At 38.0% G+C, this 16,562-nt stretch overlaps 1 protein-coding gene across 5 annotated transcripts in view; it reads right to left on the bottom strand.

The window, feature by feature from the left end:
• The window catches only part of LOC121942621 (protein ELFN1), a 153,360-nt gene that overhangs the window by 29,369 nt on the left and 107,429 nt on the right, over window positions 1–16,562 (bottom strand). Inside the window, exon 5 of one of the 5 annotated variants that reach the window (XR_015776242.1) lies at window positions 15,170–15,605. The exons of the other annotated variants lie outside the window; for them this stretch is intronic. The gene's annotated coding sequence lies outside the window, so the exon portion shown is untranslated. Of the gene's footprint in view, window positions 1–15,169; window positions 15,606–16,562 lie in introns of those variants that run through there. 5 annotated transcript variants of the gene reach the window in all.

The raw sequence follows: 16,562 nt of genomic DNA, 5'->3' as shown, positions 1-16,562 counted from the left end.
AAAATTACAGTAGGGTTCTTGTCAGTGGAGTCTGGCTTTGAAGAGAGCATAGATAAGTTTAACTTTTAGGTCAGTTCCCCATCTGAATTGCTGTCTGGATAAATTAGACGTGGGTTATAGTGCAGGAGTTGTGTGACAGTTTGTAGACGAATGTTTTCATTTAGTTTTGCTCTGATCCCTTAAACTTTAATTCATCAAGAATTTTCTCATTTTTTTGGGGATTCTTAGTTCACATTGGAGGCATGCAAGAAAAGCAATGTTAACAAAGTAACACAGGCTGAGTAATATACAAATGGTAATTCAGGGAGTGAATTATTGTTTGAGAAGAAAATTAATTGTGTTTATCCAGTGTGACCTTTTCTTTCAGTTATAACACAAACATTTGTGCTGCATTGAATACACACATACTCTGGTGTTTTACTTTGAAACTTAACTCTGCTGCTAAAGCAACCACTGTTGGTTTTATGTGGGCAGGAGAACACCGGGTACGTTTCCTACTGATACCAAAACAAAGATAGTAAAACAGACCAAATCCTCTGTGTCTCATTTGGAGTTCCTCTCTAATGCTGCTCTACTTTGTTATTTAGGCTGATAAAATGTTTGTAGTTTCACATAAATTCCAGCCCAAGGCTCCTTTAACAATGTAATCAAACATCTCTAAACTCTTAAACCAAGAGAATTTAAACTGCATCCTGCATCATCTGGCTGGCTTGTTTAAACTCAGAATTGTCCTGTGTATGAAATGTCTCATCTTTCTAAAAAAGCTACGACTATATTGTTCCCTAGTCTGCACTAAAACGCACATTTCCAAACAGTAGCTGCAGGGCACTTACAGTCTCAACACCTCAATGACATAACAGCAGGACAACGGACAATGCACTCACTCACACACACACACACACACACACACACACACACACACACACACACACACACACACACACACTGAATAATAAGGGCAGGCTTTTAACATTAGCATGTCTTTGTGGTTACTCAGGTGTGCATATAAAGTTGTGTTTCAGCAGAAAATTCACATACAGTAGACACGCAGAACGAACACAAACACATGCTTTTACGAAAAACCCAAAGGCCCCTTAAGAACATAACTTCATCTAACCCCATATAAGACTAAACAAGAATCAGTGCCAACTGGATTAATGAGTGAATTCAGCTTAAAACTTAATGCACATACAAACATGTTTTCAAACCCTGCATATTTCTTTATAAAAATTTGGATTTAAGTGACTAAACCTAAATTAAGTTAGAGAAAACACCCTTACTTATATGTTTGACTGATCAGCATCATGGTAAGAATGTATCTCAATGATTAATTGACAGGAGAGTCTTCCCGGCAAATTCCCATCTGGCACTGGATGTCAATATGATGTCAGGAAGACATGAGTCGTATGTCACACAGACAAAAATTTTGGTTCGAATGATAATTGGATTGAACATATTTTAAACATCTAATAATGTTAGACATTCCACTTGTGTGGGTGTTAACATTTTGACATTTTATAGACCAAACCTTAAGACTAAATGTCTTCATTCTATGTCATTGGCACGTGGCGTTTGTGAGATGTTGGATTTTGGTTGCTAAGAACACAATGAAAAAGCAACAAAATTTCACTGATATCTGCTGTCAGTATTCTACTTGAAATTGATGTTGTCATTAGACTTTCTCATGAACTCTTATTTCAAAAGTCAGAAACTATAGTTTAACTTAGAGCAATCTTAAAGCTGCAGCGGATAAAATTAATAGCTTACTGAGTTCACATCAATTGATGTCTCTATGACAAGACAGCAAACTTCATCTGCTGATGAAGACTGTAGCTGTGTCCAATATCACTCACTCATTCACTTCTCCCTTAACAATATTCAATTGATAACTATATTAGGTGTATTAGGGATGAACGATAGTATTGTCACGCCATAGGTATATACCATATATATATATATATATATATATATATATATATATATATATTCATATATATTATTAACAAGGTGAACATGAACAAAACACCAACCCTGACTTTAAGTATTTTTCTTATTTTGTAAAATGAACAAATATTACATACGCTCAAAAGTATTGTATTTCATGTCTCCATCTGCTGGTGGGCCATGAAGATAAGAATCTGAGTAATATAATGTTAATTCTCCTACAGAAGACTTAATGATCACTTACATTAAACAGGGGTAAAAGTTGATTTATCAATATCTGTATCTGTTATAGACCAAATGGTTGTTCTTATGTCAGGATATCAGATATTGGTAAAAAAAAAATATCAAATATAGTGCATCCCTTAAGTGTATGTATGAAAATATGACGCGTAGCATAGTAAGACTGTCAGCAGAAAGACATTTTTATGCTCTAAACATAAGTAATAAAGTAAACAGCCAGTAAATATAATATAAAGCAGTGTCTGATAAATGGGGAGTGTTTTCAGACACAGTCTAGGTCGCCAAACCATCCCATAATTGAAACATAAAAGATGAATTCTGTATTGAAGTGACAGAGGACACACTTTGTTTGATATTGTTGAGAACTGATTTGGTGCAAAGCTGAGAGAGCAATATTACAGGTTAGACTATTAAGATGGTAATTTGTATGAGATAGAAGGAAACCCTCCCTATCTGTCATCCCTCTTCCTGTCTGTCTTGTTATGTTTCACTACTCAAACAGAGAATGCATCGTGAGTCACAACCAATGAGATGCTGCTGTCAGGCATATCGGAAATATGTAGTCACTCACAAGTGACAAGTATTTCAGGAAGTTGGCAACCCTAACACAGACTGTGTGATGAAAAATCCAAAGGAAGTCGGGAAGTTGACTTTGATTTGTGATTGTTTTGGCAAACTATTATCTCCAACTCTGTGCTTGCAATAATCAGAAGAACTTCTCAAAACTTATGTAAAGAAGTATTTTTATCATTGTGCAAATCCCTGATGAGAACGCATCTTGACTTTGCAAGTTTGGTCTGGTGTCATTATTAACTAAAACATGTAGGAAAAAAAATGAGAATGTTCAGAGGAGAGCTACAAAATTAATTCATGGTCTGAAAGAGATGTCATATGAGGAGAGGTTAAGAAAATTTACGTTGACCAGGTCTAACACACAGGAGACACAGACGTGACATGACTGAGTTATATAAGCTTGCCAACAGAACAGAAAATAGGATAAAACTTTTTGAAACAAATTCCACTAAGGTGTGTCTCTGAAAAGGGAAAAAAGATTCTTCACACATTGTACAATAAAATCATGGAATGAGCTTCGAGAGGATGTAGCGCTGATTCCTTTAGTTAACTCTTTTAAAAATAGACTGGATTAATTCTGGTCAACAAAGAATATTTTGTATAATTCTAAGGCTGATTTGTGACTATTTCTTGGATTTTTTGTAGTTATCGTATGTATATCGTGATATTGTTTTGTTATACGGTTTGTTTGGTGTAGTTGGTGAGTCTGGTATGGAGGATTTTTTTTTCATTTCATTAAATTTTATTAAAATGAAATAAACCAAAAAATAATATTACCCAAAACTCACAGTGACAGGCACTAATTTTGAAAAAAATGAAATCTCATAGTATCAAGTGTTTATATGAATGTTTTGGTACCCTTGCTTGGAACATGTGAGAGCCGGCACGTGCCTGCTTTGTAATGTGTGTCTAGATAATGGGGAAAGCGGTGACTGATGGAAAGGTTAATCATTCTTGACAGATGGTATGTGCTTCTAAATCAGCATTAGGTGAAGTCAGACTCTGTGTGTGCGTGGCCACGTATAAAAATGTGTGCATGCCTGCTTAAGCTGTAATGAGCGGATGTCGGCCTCTTGATTGGCCATGAGGGGAGGGGGAGACCCAACCAGTCAGGCATCATGGGAACCAGCAGCCTCATTATTTTCAGTGTATGAGGACGACAAACAACATTGTATGCACCTCCTAACTTGTTTTGTGTGTGTGTGTGTGTGTGTGTGTGAGATGGGGGGCTGTGTAACATAAGACACAAAGCAGCTACCAACATAGTGGGAGCTGAGGTCAACCTTTCATCACGCTGAAGCTTCACCCAACTCCATAGAAATCAGCGGGAACCTCACCAAGGTCATTTCCTAGCAACAGTGACTCAAGAGGTGTGATTGGAATGACCCGACATTGAGAGGCGGCGTGTACGTGATCTGATGAGACTCAGTAAACCTTTTGTCTAAACCTCATAAAATCCATTGACCTAAGGATACCGCTTCACTGAATTGGCAAATAAAATGCTGACATTCACACGCACAGTTTTAATGCATAGCTTGTTGATTTGCCAAGACGTGCATTACAGCCACTACGTTTCCATGCACTACATACATAAAACATGATTTCGTGTAAACAAAATGCCTCCGCACATGCACAACACCCCCAGAACATGAGTGCACACATAAACACATTCACACATTAGATGGGAAGGAAGTAGGAGGCAGAGAGCATTGGCCGGCACAATGTGATAAATGTGTTTTTACATCCCGTGTGCACACAAAAAGTCTCACACAAACACATGCAGCTACAGAAGAGGAAGGAGAGTGAAAGAGAGACAGAGAGGGAGCAGGTTTGGGGATGGAAGGGATGGAGAGATTATGAATGAGATGAGGAAAAACAAAAGATTTCTGTCATCTCTGTCAAAACAGATGGGAAATATTTCTGTTCATTTAAATAACATAGTAGGTGACCTTAAATAAAAGGAGCCAGTACTGCTTAGGGCTGCACTGTAACCAACTGCTGTGAAAATACAGCAAAATTCTAACAGAAATGCACACTTTTTTTTCCAAAATACAGTAAAACAACATATATCCTGATGCTTTTTTGAGCCAAAACAACAGTTAACATAAACAGTAGGCTGCTGTATGATTTTATGGCAGCATTTCTCATAGACCTAAAGACTGGCATACACTGTGTGATTTTGGGCTGTCCCAGACAAAAGATGACCAACGTGAAAAAAATGTGGTGATATCTGTGGTCGTGGCTCTAAAACGGTGGTCCTACATCACACAATGAGACAGGTTCAAGGATGAAGCAAGGGCAAGGGCACGCACATCCAAAGGACTTCTACAGGTGCAAGATCAAAAATCAAACTTTGACTCTTGCAAAGGTTCACAGATGACCATTGCAATGGTCTTGTGGTCAAGACAGCCTGGGATAAAATTCTGACAGTCTGAGAAATTTGGGATGAGAATCTTACTGTGTGACTGCTGTTATGACCTACTTCTACTATCCAACCCATAGAAATGTAGATTGAAATCACGCACTGATAAGCACAACTAGTGCATGCTAAATGCAAGTAGATGCTAATAAATACTTTGACCTCTCGTTGCAAAATTGACATGCCATGTTGGCCTCTTTTCTCCAGTCACGACCACGTCCACATTCTCCTGCTCCTCTTCTTCAGACTTTTTGACATAGATAAATGATAAATAGCTACTATTGCAAGGGCTTTATTCATGTTTTCATTTTACCACTACAGCAACGCAGATGGATGACGCATTCTGACGCCGTTTTTTTTTCTTGCGTATTGATGTCGATGGACGTACATTGTAGCGTGCAATTAAATAGGTGTTGTCATCTTTCAGTCTGCATACATGTTAGCATGTATTTTAGGATTATGCATCCTCCACAGTTAGTTCGAGACTCTATGTCTACCTCAAGTAAAGACCTACCTATATATAGTTAAGCCTTAGTGCCTGTAAGTTGACCATAGATACCTGAGATGAACCAGTGCCAGCAGATTTAGCAACACAAACACATTCTTCACTTCTAAGAAGAACCTTAGTTCCTGACATGTTAGAATTTGATCCCAACTATCTACGTCAACTGCATAAATACCACTGTGTTTTCTCTTTTCGTTGTCGAACGGTCACTTGCATGTTTCCCTCGTTCCTGTGTCGACCCGAGTGCTCGTAATAAACATTTCCTGATTGAAGCTTCAACAGGTGCTCCTCAATTCCACCACAGAATATCATCCTATCAATACATCAAACGTGATGTTGTACCCAAATTTATTAGATCCATGTTGCACAGTGTAGCTTGCATTAACTTATAAGATTGCCAAAATCTCACACACTGCGGGAGGCTTAACAGATGCCACATGCTGCTTAGCTACATTGTGACACTGTAAACCTCACATTCTACTGTAGAATACTGTAATAAATTTAACAGTAATATACTGTTTAAGTAAATACAGTAATGAGACCATAAAATAACGGTAGGGTGCTAGCAACTCAGCTGCCTGTAGTTTACTGAAGTTTTGGGAAAAAGAGAAATACATCAGTATCAATATTGCAATGATAACGAAGGGTTAACCGTTGGTGCTTTCACAGAATATTTACACGATGAGAGTTTTAATAAATAAACATCAGTAATTTGGATATTATAACTAAGTGGGTAAGGCAAATTTTAGAACAGCTAGAACTGTCTGGTAAGATAATAAATTAACATCAATTTACTGCAATGCAGCCCTTAAAATTACGAAAAAGACAACATTTATGATATTACCCTATCTAGTCTCATTTTGTCTTAATGTTGGTTGCCTTAAAACGATCTGTTTATGTTTCCTGGCATGCGACCTATTGCATCCTGTTGTCAACAATGAATGCCCTCTCTCAGCATCAACACAAGAAGAAGCATACTATACCGCATTAAGCCCTCCAAGGCTGCGTTCAGACTGTAGGGAAAGAAAACTAAACAAAAAAACAGTTTCATAAAAATGCAAGGGACTGCGTTGGTGTGGGTATGATCCTACACGTTTGTACTAGTAACAAGATGAAATACAATCAAGGAGGTCTGGTTTGAGTGATACATTCACCCATTTGAAAACTTATCAAATGTCAAAACAGAAGTTTTAATACCACAAGGCAGTCTCTGTAAAGTTATCACAAAAGTAAACAGTTTCTCTTTTTCCAGAAAACTGTAAAGTACAGTAAATTGTGTTTGAAATGATCTGACAGGAATCTGTTCTTGACTGGCCTGACCTTAACCTCATACAACATCACTGTTGACTGTGAGCCAGGCTTTATGGGCTAACATTAGTGCCCGACTTCACTAATGCTCTTGTGACTGAATGGGAGCAAATCCCTGCAGCCAGGGTTCAAAATCTTGAGGAAAGTCTTCCCAGAATGGTCGAGGCTTTTACTACAGCAGATGAATGTCCTTCGTTTCACAAAAGAAATAAAATGTGGGTTAATATTCTGCTGTCTACATACTTTTGGCCATATAGAGTGATCAGCTTATTCTGATGGTAAACTAGAGAGGTTAAGACCTATTCGCACAGGACTGTACTACTAGAAGACCTGTGCTTTACCATGCAGTACATTCACACCTGCTATAAGAAGTCTGTGTTTTGCTCCAATCACTGAAATTATCCCCTGCATACGACGTCTAGGGTCTGCAGTTATACGACCTTAAATCATAGACATCCTGATTTGCTCAGGACTGATTTAATCACACATATTCTGTGTTTGGCAAAAGATTGTAGGAAATGTGCGGTGGAATTTTTACTTGACAAATTACAGACATAGCAAATTCACACAAGAGTAACATCACAGACAACCTCCACAATTATTTCCAATTCCTAGAATTCCCCAGGTAGTAGTCCCATGTGAATAGGGCTTTAGGCAACTATGAAGCCATGGAATTGAGCTGTTATGTGACGGGGCACTTCCAATAATTGACCAACATAATACAGTAAAGCCCTGTTCACATGGGACTAGTATTACCTAGGGACCTTCATTTATTTCTTAATAATTATGGAGGTCGTCTGTGATCTTATTTCAGTATGAACCTGCCATGTCAGTGATTTGTAAATAAGGAAAAGTTCCACCACAAATTATCTACCACATTTTGCCAGCTGTGTCAGCCAATATAAATGAAAGTATTGACAGCATTTCATGTTAAAAACTCAGCATGAAAACCATAGACTGTATATAAAGATGGACAATGCTCCACTGTACAAAAATAAATCACAAATATCAAGAATACAGCTGCTATCATCTTGAAGCCACGGTACTGAGTTCCTAACACCCAACCACTCCAACAAGGACAGACTGGGAACAAATTATGGTACTGGAATTTTTCCTCTGGATCGGCCCACCGCATCTCAACAGGATTTACACAACTCAAAGATAACAACAAGTATAAAGAAATTCACCAGTATCTAATCAACACAGGTTTTACAATGCATGACACAGGTACACTTAATTAACACCATTACAGTATATTAACTGATGGCATATATTCACCTGCACCATCTGTCTATGTTACTCTCTCTTCTTTCGTGTTGTACGGTCTGTTGATATTGTTAGAAATGCCGCTATCATTAGAAACACTTTGCAGCATCAGCCTCAAATGCTTTTTTCTTTTTGTCTTTGATCTTCTCTGCTCCACCTTTTAATTTTTAGTTGCTTCATCCATCAAATTTGTATTTACATTCCAATTACTCCCCTCTAGATTTTATTTATTTCTTGCTTGGCCTTTGACATTACATGATGGACCAATCCACTTGAAGGGGTGGGGGGAGGTGGTGACGGCTGGCACCACTGGCGTGTAAGAACCCAATGTTTGCATCAGCACTCTCTGTCGTTATTTTAAACGATGCCGTTAAAATTGAAGAAAGAAAGAAAATGATGCATGTGTGGCGGCCATCAGTTGCCCTGAATTACCAGCTGTGTGATTATCCGGAACATCAAGATTGCCAGTCCACCCCTGCTCAATTCTGAGTGGCACCACTGATTGCGTGAACACCAGTAAACATACACACACACACACACACACACACACACACACACACACACACACACACACACACACACACACACACACACACACACACACACACACCAACGAACACTTGAACATACATCTGTGTGGTAAGAAATATCATAATAAAACGTCATACACCACCTTTGAGGAAAAAAAAAAATTGACATGTACTTCGATCTTTTAGTTTGGACCAAATCCATTCCACTAACATGGAGGGGGCGGGCCTTATGACCTATACTGCAGCCTGTCATGTCGTCCATCTTTCTATACAGTCATAAATGGAGACCAAGTCGCAGAAAGAGCAAGTTCAAATCCATCAGAAGAGTGAAATCTCAAAAGATGATGAGATGGATGACACAGTATGCGGTAAGGCACATTTTTCATATTTCAGCAGGCTCAGCAGTTTATATGTAGTTGCTTATTATTGGTAACGTTCAGCATTTAGCTTACGCAGAGCCTTGACATCATATCTGGGGAATAATGTTAGTAAATTGACTAAAATACAGACTTTGTTTATCCTGTGTGAATGCGCCCCATGTAACACCAACGTGAAGGGGTAATTTCTAAACCACAGGAGGTCCCCTGGTAATACTCGTCCCGTGCGAATAGGGCTTAAGACAGTCTACATTTAAAAACAGCTAAGAAATCATTTCTCACCTTCAGTCTTTGTGTAAATGCTCTGTGAAGAATTGCTTACTTAAGCAGCCTACACAGTGTGATGGACATCTCTGAGCGAGCTGGAGGTGCTGCATCAAAGCTTCATTTCCACGGTTACAGTTCCTCTCAGACACATCAAGCTGCTAATAATCTGTTTGACCACCATCATATTTCACCACCGCCTCCTTCTTTGTTATGCCAGCCTCCTCGTTTCTCTGCATCATGTTTGAATACTTGGCAAACATGCACATATTAAATGCACCATTCTGCACCACTCAGATGTATTGTAATGCCTGCTACCCTTTTAATACGTCCACTAAAGATGAAGTACATCCATAAAATCAGAGGTTGTTTAGTGTCTGAACAAAAGAAAGAGATTAATTCACACTGTCACATCTTATCAAACAACAATGAGAAAATAAAGGAATAAGACATAACTTTTTAAATTTCTTGCCTGAGTCATCATCTCCATAAAGTTATATTTTTTTTTATAAATGATTTATGATGTTTTGCATCAGTGTTTTGCCCGTTTTTCAAACAAAAAAACTCATTCATTTCCTTCACAGATAAACCAGCTGTGTTTGACGTATTGGTCCCGATAGGAGTCAGTCTTCAGTCTGAGTCTTATTTTTTGTTGATATTTTGTTTATATGCCTTCATATTTCAGCTCTGACATGCTTGAAAATTGTGACTTTAACACTTCTAGAACGGCGGGAAAATCCACTGCATTTGATGATTTGATGCTCTTATCTTTGAGGTGTCACATTTTCCTGAAAACATGTGATGCGCTGTATTACAGGCCCTTACAAAGACGCTCTCACTGAGGATTATAAATCTGTCTTTATCAATTCTCCAAGATCACATCTCTGTCTCTGTCTATCTCCCTCTCTCTCAGACACACACACACACACACACACACACACACGTATCATGCACCAGTGAACCAGCCTGTTCCTAGTAGCCAGTGACCTTTACATCTGTATGTCTAAACATATAGCAATTAATAACACAATTTGCTCTAATTTCAATGCAGTAGCGTAATTTACATTTACACATAGTAGTCCATGTTTACTACTTCATGCACACATGGAAAAGTCAAGGAATTTTTGGCCTGGAAAAGTTATGAAATTAGTAAAACTCATTGAAAGTTTCATATATATATAATATGATATATATCTCTCATATGTTTTTTAAATAAATCAAAACAATTTGATCAGGTTTCAAAGTGTTATATCTTGTGAAAGGTGTCTTAAAGTAGCACAAGAAAACTGATGTCGATCGAGTTCCTTAATCATAGCTGCTAGATGTAAAAATATGAACACTTTCTTCAATAGGATGCTTTTAAAATGAGGTATATTCCACTGGATAAAAGCAGATGAATAATCATGTGGAGAAACATAATTGTGCACTTTTAAAAAATCGATTAAAAATGAAGCACCTCACATTTATACCTGCAATCACAGGTTTATCTGTCAAATACCATTTGATGCTGGAAATGAGCTCTTTCTTTCACTGAACCTCACCTGCCTTACACACCAGACAGAAAAAAAAACCTTCACAGCTTATTTTTGGTTCTCTTTTCCTCAGACGGCCATTGTTTTGGATTTGTGACGAGCTTAAAGTCTGGTTCTGAAGCAAGGACGAGGGATTATTCTATTAGTCATTTTTCCTCACCAAAATAATGTAGTGGGGAAGATTTATTATGGTTTTAGGTGCTGGGTGGAAGAGATCTGACTAGGCTGCAGATTTACAGCGAGGTTTTCGACCATTTTGCATAATCCCAAGAGACATCTGTCTGTGAGTGTGAGTCCCACCTTGCAAATTTCACATTTGAAGAATTCAAATTAGATGCTTCAGGACAAGACACACAAACAGACTTCTGCAAACACATACAGGCAAAGATGCTAATTTCCAGCAGATAATCGTCTATTTGAGGCTAATCTTTGTTGCCCCAAAGCATGTACGCACTTTGAAATCTGATTCAAATTCAAAATAAACCATAACTGTTTAAAGTGTGTGGTGTTACAGAGGGCATGTGTGTGTGTGTGTGTGGGCGTGTTCATGTATGTGTGTGTGTGTTTGAATGAGAGGTAATTCCTCAGCCAGAAACCAGCTGCATCTGTGTTCATCTGTTTATTACTCAGTTTATATAATTTGTTCATTGGTTTTTTCCTTGTTTGCAGAACTCGGTGGATTAGAGGCACTTTTGTCTTAAGTTATCCAAGCACCTCAAACACACACACACACACACACACACACACACACAGAGGCAGCTCTGTCCCTCTGTCTTGCTCCTGGTACTTCCTCCGCATATGAAACACACCTCCTCATACTTAGTGATTCGTTTTGTTTGTTTTGTTTTCCTCGCGCGTCACAATTGCTAGACGATCATCCGTCACATCTCGGAGGCGTCTGTGCACGTGCTGCGTGGATGTGTGGGCCTGTGTTAAAGCAAGTAGAAGTTATGTGGCTGATTTTGATCTGCTTTCAACTGTCAGCCGGCTCTGCATCAACTTCTCTCAGTCTGTCTTTTGCTCTGCCCGTCTCTCTTTCTACAGCTGTCACCGCCACGCTGCGAAGACAAATGAACCACAAGGTTGCTGACAGGACGTTTTTTTTTTTTCTCACATGCATGTGCTGTTGCTCTCACCACCTTCATTTTTAAATGTTGGCATAATTAGTGTAAACAAAAGTATCACCAAGAGAACTTGGAGACTTTACATTTACGTTTCCTCTACATCCCTCTGAATCAGATTTAATTTGACTCTACTTGACTTAACACCAACATCTGTAGATGTACAAGCACAAACACTCAAACTCAAGCACAAAACAGTTTGCTCTTCTTACACATTGCAAAAATATCTAGTATTTCTTGTCTGTTAAACACATACAAAGGCTGTCACATGTAGTGAACAGGAGTAATGTTTGGATAAAAAACTTGCTCATGAAACAGTTCAATAACTGACCAGTACGCTAGACAAAATACTTCGGCAGGTCCTCATCAGAGTTAAAATCAGGAGACAAAACCTGCCTGACCTTTTTATGCATTCATTCAAAACTCCACATTAGTCCTGCTCCTCTACACGTGAGTGTGTGACGTTTGCTCTTTTGTACACGTTTGAAGATCTCAACCCTTTTTCTTCAGAAGCACCAGCATTTGTTTGTTAAAGTTATTAGATAAACTCATTGAGCACTTCAACATCTTTTTGGACTCATTTTTATCTGTAACTGAGTCATAGAGCCACAAATGTCAGGTTAAAGGTCCAGTGTGTAGGATTTAGGGGGATATATTGGCAGAGATGGAATGTAATATGATAAGGATGTTTTCGTTGGTGTATAATTAACTGAAAATAAGAATTTTGGGGGTTTTTTTTTACCTTAGAATAAGCTGTTTATATATAAATAGGGAGCAGGTCCTAAACTGGCACGTCATGTTTCCACAGTAGCCCAGAATAGACAAACCAAACACTGGCTCTAGATAGGACCATTTGCTTTTTTGCATTTTCACATCAGTCACCACAGTAAGCAGCCTCTCTGCAACAAGCAGCATCAGAAATGAACCAATTTTTAAACATAGTCACTGTTTTTACCAGTTTGAATCACCGGATTCATAAGAAGGAGAGGAGAGGAGAGAGATAATTCAGATCCTGCCAAAAACCTGGTGAATGTCTGCATCCCAAGTTATCAGAGCAAAAAGGTGAGCACACACTAGCAGGTGCTGGGCTCTTGGCCCTGCACCAACATGCCAAACAGCGTCCAAAAAAAACATTGATTTGTAAAATGAAACTGCTTTATTCAGTGTTTTTACCTATTTAAGCCACCAGATCCTTGTTTTCCCATCAAGTACTTTCTAAAAAGAAAGATTAAGATTGTCTTGAAAGACCGAATAAATATTGTAACATTTGTTTCTACACAAACGGTTAATTTACACTGGAAACAGGCTAAAACTTGTACTTCACAGGCAGATTTGTTTACTTGTTTTCAAATAGTAAAACTTTTACAATAATTAATGACTAGACAATACAGAGATTTGTGCAGTAGCAGATAAATAGATTTATTGATGTTGTAGAAAGTGGAAGAAATGAAAAGGTTGTGGAAAAATAAATTAGACTACAACATCTTTATCTCCTGTGGAAAACCCAAAGAGACTATAAATGTATGCAGATATATGCCAGAAAGCGAGCAGGAAGACAGAAATCAACATCTTTATAACATTATTAGTGGGAAATGTGGTCTTAATTTGGACAAACATCTCACAAAGAAATAAAATGGAAGCTATTGACTGCCTTTAATATGGTCTGCTTTGTAATTATACCACAGTATGGCAGTTCATTTGACAAAAATATGTGGATGTTTACAAATGGTACACATAGCACCTGTTCATTCAGGTAGATACACGGATAATTAGAGTGTGGTGCTGATGATGGCTGAGTGCTGAAATGTGTCTGCTGCTTCCGTGCTTTATCAATAAACCAAGATGGATTTGCCCTCCATGCTGCACCCGCTCGTCTAATTTGGATGTTTATTGGAGCCTACACCCAACCTGAGAGAAATCGGACAACTTTAATGATATCACATCAGGCTGTGCGCACCTCTTCTTCCTACTTCATCAAATCAACGTGAGCTATATTAAAGGAAAGTCGTCACTCTTTATCTTTGCCTCTGTGTCAGCTGTCAGATTAAGGTCCAGGGGTGGGATACATGAAAAGGGCGGGTTAAGATTCTACCCTAGGTCTTGGGAGAACCCTTTAAATTTATTTCTCAGTTATTGCCACCACTGGCATCAGGTTGAGGATGGAAGAGACACTTGTTTTCATATCGTTATTTTGCATAAGAAATCTTAGGAACTAGTGCTGAGCGATATAGAGAAAATCAAATATCATGATAGTTTTGATCGAATACTTCAATATTGATGATGCAACGATAATGTAGGGTTGACTATTTTTTGTAAATAATCATCAGTAATGTGCATACAATGACTAAGAGGGTAAAGGCAAATAACAGAAACGCTAAAATTGTCTGGTAAGTTCAGAAAATTACATTCCTGTATTGCAGCCTTTAAAACTGGGAAAAGGTTAAACTTTCAATATTACAACATCTAAAATCTAAGACTATATGTAGTCACAAATCACGATATCAATATATTATCAATAGATCGCAAATGTGTTTTTTTAACTACACACATCTGCACAAAACCGGCAACTCGAAACTTAATGTCCTTCAAAGATGATGAGTTTTAGTTGCTTTAGACAGAAACACAATGAACCAATCACAGAATGTGATACTGGAAGCAGTTCTTAAAGGGGCCTGTGCATACCTAACAGGGCATTCTCAGCAGTGACTATAAATGTTATATTCAAAACTTAAAACATGCATATGCAGGATTTTTCCCAGTTCCCAAAAACCTTGCCTTTTTTTTTTTTTTTTTTTTTAAAGAAGACTGGTTTAAGGTGAATTTTACCTGAATATCAGACAGACAAAGTTATCAGCCAATTTAGCTCTCAGTAGTTTATAGAGACCAAAACCAGAGGTAAAAGGATATTAAATATTAAACTTAAATTCACCAGACAAACACCTATGTGCGCAAAAATTGTTCTGCTGCTATTCACAATAGTTTGTTGGACATGGTTATAAAAATATGTTTTAGGAGGAGAAAAATATGAATACATTTGAAATATTGATAGCTGCACTCCAGTATTTGTTCTGAAAATAAATAAAGACAGAAATCTGAGGAGATTTTAATATAGATTTCAAATTCAGAATCATATTTTCACATTCAATTGAACACTATCTTTATACTGCCTGATTGTGGTTTTGTTTATTGCTCAGCCTTGCTTCAATTTTTTCCAGTGGCCATTTCAGGTATTGCAGCAAAAAAAAAAATCCCCTGCAGCCCATATAGCATTTTCCCATTAGGCCAACATCATAAAACAAATGTCAGTAAAACTGTTGACAAGAAACCTCAAACTGCAGACAAGGTTAAATGTGATTCTTTCTATTATTCTGTTTTCATTCATACAGATTTTATACCTGTAAAACTTTCCTCAAGCCAACTTTCCTCATCACAATCTTAAGTCTATGAGCAGAATAGGAACTCTTGGCAGCTGGTCCCGGTCAGCAGGAGAAACACTACAGCACATATTGGCTGCAAGGAAGTGAACCTGAAAGATAGAAACTTTTTAGGCATAATGGTGAGCAGTTCCATTGTACTAAATAGGTTCCATTTTGGCATCCAGTATCTAGTTATTATACATTTATGATTTATATATGAGCTAAAAGTAAATGAGCTCAACCTGAGCAGAGTTCACAGCTCCACTGTGAATGAACACTGACACACCTCCATTAAACCTGCTCTGAGCATTAACTTCAATCATCGTATAGGCCAGAAAATAAGACTGGCTCTGTCTTGCGGAGTCAGCACACACTAACAGCCCCGTAGCAGCCATTGTATCATTACGCACCATTACATACTGCGAGTCATAACAGCCTCGTGATTGATCACTCAGGAACAGACATAATTTATGATCTGGCGTGTGTTTTACTGCACGTTGGGACTGGTGTGTAAAGCCGTTTACTCCTTGCTGGAATAAAAATCATGCACTGTGTGAGACTCTGTTGAGACCTCATGACTCAACCTTGTGAACAGATTAGAGGGGCACTGTGGGGTTTTTGACCATTGGTGGTACTGCATGGCAACACTTTGATTAGTGCAAGTCCCAGAATTGTTCATATCTCAGGCTCTGCCAGCAAGAGTCAAGTCAGATCTTGGACTGCTGATTGTTAAAATATCACAGAATCAAAATATTTCGCTTTTACAGCTGTGATAATAGTGTTACATAACTGAGAACAAAAATCGTTTAATGCATAAATACACAAGATGGGATCATGCAAGCCCTGATATTATTACATTTGTTTTTATTGTTCCAGGATTTTACTACTTCAAAAGTTGAAATGTGCACATTTTTTTTTTTTACTCTTAAGTCAAGTATCAAGTGGGTAAAGTCTTAAAGCCCAATATATGTGACTTCTCCTTCAAGTAACAATTAAAACACCAGCATGTAACTTATCAAAGAATGTGTCCTTATGGTTTGTTTTATATAGTGCTGTGCAGCAGCTTG

Source organism: Plectropomus leopardus, chromosome 3 (assembly GCF_026936395.1).
Source record: "Plectropomus leopardus strain MGB_pleo_1.0 chromosome 3, ASM2693639v1, whole genome shotgun sequence".
NCBI lineage: Eukaryota > Metazoa > Chordata > Actinopteri > Perciformes > Serranidae > Plectropomus > Plectropomus leopardus.
This window is presented reverse-complemented; position numbering and strand designations above follow the sequence as displayed.